Here is a 3,964-nt window from a genome sequence, read left to right as displayed (position 1 = left end):
TTACCAAATTTAGCAACTGTTCAAGTTAACAAAATCATAACAATAATCTTTCTAATAAATAATTACATACCTATATTTGCACTAGTGTCCGCACACTGTTTATGATTCATTTCATGGCTACTACTACAATGTACCATTCAATAATCAGGATTGCCATCAATGAAACATCACATTAATGTTGAATCCAGTTGCGTTTTTTTAGATGATATAAATAATTGTAATATTCAATTGGCTTACTAAAATAATTTTGCCACTCTAAATCAAAATAAAATATGAATGAATGGAATAATAAAAGCACAAAGCAAGCTTTACAGCAGTGCACACAATACGAACAGCTGAGACCGCTCATAAAGTCCGTTCAGATCCTACTAAAACAGTGACATCCGAAAACTTTGATGAATCAGGCATTATTTGTGTAAAAGCATTTCCGAAGGATTTACAGTCAATTTTGTTCGGCTCAAGTTTAATAAATGAGGCCCAATGATTTTAATGCTTTGGTAAGTACTGCAACACCATACATTACACTGTGCATGGTGATAATGCAGTTCATACTTTTGAAATTAATTAATTCACAAAGACTATTTTTAAACTGTAAATATTGTTTTATTCATCTGTGACAATGTGGTTTGCGGCTAACTCCTACACAAACTAAATGGAACAACTGACAAACTGAACTGCAATATTTTTTTTTGTAAAATAAGATGATATGAAAGCTGTAACCTACTAGCATGGGTGCCAAAAGGAAGCAGACACCACACAGCGTAAGAAAGCACACCTCTGTTTGAACTATTTTTCTTTCGCTCAATTGTTCTCAGTTACCTGGGAGTGAGATTCATAACATTCACATTCTTTTTCCTTTATGTTTATGGGGATGGATCAGTCTGGCCTTAGTGAATATAAATCGGGGCTTGTCCAGTTATGTGGGTCATTTGTTGGAATAGGAGGTAATTTCTGGTCCAACTCTGGGTCTTAGCAGTGTGAAACAGAAGTCATTTTTTTCTTTATTATTAGTTAATTTCAATTAGTTTATTATTATAATTATTATTGCACTACCAAAGTTTTTTCACTGTCACATCTAGTCATCTGACTGTAAAAGAAACTCCTGATGCCCTGGGCAGTCAATACCACCACATTGGCATTTGTGTTCCCCTATACCTTTGTACAGGATTACATATGAAATCTTGATTAATCTGATGAGATGCAGTGAAGATGTTGGCAAGCTGACTGATTGTACTTGTTTTGGATTCAAATACTTTTCGATGCTCTATCGATCTTGTTGGTGCATTTAAGCCAGGAAGGAGGAGCAGAATGGCGGGGTTTACATTTTTGGGATCATTTACTTTGTTCCAATACACTAGGCAAGGTAAGTCAAATCCAGAAAAATATTTGAATTCAAAACAAACGCTATTTAAACCCAGGTCTGTTAGCAAAGCATCTAAAGAGACTACAATTCAATTAATTTAAATCCTAATGCAACTGATAGTTGTTCAGAATGTACCGTATGTTTACTGAACACAGGGAGAGGAAGTAATTGTCTTAATTGAAGCACATTTGCATTTAATACAAACTGAATTAGAAATTCCCATAAACAGTGATTATGCGCCCCCTTAAACCATCCCTATAGCTGAAACACAGCTCATCAACTCCTTATTCAGTTAAAGAAACTGCTGGACCAGCCTGACCTCGAGCTATGCATGTCCCTCTTTAGCTTATGCACACTGTGCCTTTCCATTCCATACCTCTCCACTGACGGATTGTAATTTGGACCAGCATAAAAATAGGCAATGGCAAATACTAATTAAACCGTAATTCTGCTTTTCTGTAGAAATGGTCCACACCCCCCCCCCCCCATCACAAGCCACACATTTAGACTGAAAAGCAAATCAAGAGCATTCTCAAGGGTTTCATTACAGTCTACAGAGAGTCAGGCCATTGTTTGACTTTGGCGAACTCCAAAAGCCAATAGATCGCTTGATTCTTTCACTCCATTTTCTTCATACTTTATCCATGCCACTGTCCTTTTTGAAACCAAAATGTATAAAAAATACTCTTTAATGAAAACTGTGGAGTAAAGAGCCAAAAAAATAAGAAAATAATACTTATATACGGTATAATCCTCAAATAATAAAAATAAGCAAAATCAATGGCATAGCAAGCACTGGTGAGGTTACTAATCGCAAAGGGACAGTCACACCAAGGAAGACCTCCACCGCTGATGACAGAAGAATTCTCTCCATATTAAAGAAACATTCCCAATCCCAAAATTAAATGACCACTGTCCACAGAAGACTTCATGAACAGAAATACAGAGGCTACAATCCACTGGTTAGCTGCAAAAACAGGATGTCCAGGGTACAGAAGTACTTAAAAGATCAACCACAGCTCAGGAAAAGGGGCTAGTGGACAGATGAGACAAATATTTTTTTAGTCTGTTTGAATCGGGCCCTGGTGCGTTTACCACCTTGTTGCGGTTTGTTTGGTGTGAACACAGCAATCGCACACTGGTGCGGACCAAAACAAGTGGGCAGAGATCGCCTAGATATTTGTGCAAACTCATTGCATGATGGGACACTTTCACATTGAATCGTGAATCGTGGGGCAGTTTGTAGCAGTAGCTATAGTTAGCTATGTAGTTGGAGACAGTGAGAAAGACAACCCATCCTTCTGAGGTGTCTTATCAATGTATCATGTATTGTTTGAGCTGTATCCTTGAAACTATATTGTGCTCATATACGGAACACTGGTATACCATCCAGAGAATCAAAACTCATACACTTATCCATACAAACAGTTGCTCCATTTTTTATACTTTGCTTTTTTTCCGCCCAAAGGAAAATATATTTCATGTGCAAGGATATGCAACAAAATATTAAACATGTCTACTTTCATTTACATAACATTGCTGTGTCCCAAACATTACGGTGCCCTGCAGGGGGGGGGGGGGGGGGGGGGGGGGCACTATGGATACTGCTGTAATTTCTACATGGTGAAACCAAAATGGATAAAAATTCCATTGCCCTATTAAAATCTGACAATGTGCACTTAACAACATGTGATTATTCTTTTTTCAAATTATTTTTACAAATCTCAAACTGTGGAGTACAGAGGCAAATAAATGAATTATGGGTCTTTGTAGCAAACATTATTGAGGGCACTGTATGTGACTTACCCTGACAAAGGCTAAATAAGCTGAAACGCATAAGCAGCTGCAATATGTTTTTTTATATAATCTCCTCTGTGGATTTGCTGAATTAATAAAGGCATTCAAAGGAAGAGTGCCTTGATTGATTGAATAAAACATTTTGCAAAAAACAACAGAGTTTCTTCAAAGAGCACATTCCATAGTTGTTTCGGCATCCTTTGGCACTCCTTTTTTAGTTTATTTACTAAGATCTACAATTCTTGGTCGCATCTCTTGGACACAAAATCTCCAAAACAAGCATTCAAGACCACCTCCATGCCAGTAGGCTTCTTGGAAGGGCAGTTAATAAAAATAAAGGCTCTGAAATGGTATGAGAACTTTGATTTGAGGCTCGGTGCTGCAGCTGGATGAGGCCACAATTAAGCTTTTTGACCATGCACACAAATGGTAGATGTGATGTCTGAAGAAGAACTCATAGATTCAGTCATCACATGATACAAATTACTGTATGGCACATTGACAGTGACATATGGTGATGAATGTTTGATGCTATGGGTTTGTTTTACATCTATTGGTCTTGAAGCTCTTGTTAAGGTTAATTGAATCATGAATTAGCTCAAGTACCTATACATTTTGCCCCAATAGTGGATCCCTCTGTCAGGAGGCTTAAACTTGGCCACAAATTGATTTTTCAGCCAGAGAGTGATCGTAGGCATATACCTCAAAATCAGTGAAGAAATGGTTAACTGAACACAAAGTTACTGTTTTGTGATGGCCATCTCAGTCTCCTCAGACCACAAACATCTATGGTCTGAATTGAAG

The sequence above is a fragment of the Conger conger genome, chromosome 13 (genome assembly GCF_963514075.1).
Source record: "Conger conger chromosome 13, fConCon1.1, whole genome shotgun sequence".
In the NCBI taxonomy this organism is placed as follows: domain Eukaryota; kingdom Metazoa; phylum Chordata; class Actinopteri; order Anguilliformes; family Congridae; genus Conger; species Conger conger.
Note: the sequence above shows the minus strand (reverse complement) of the source record.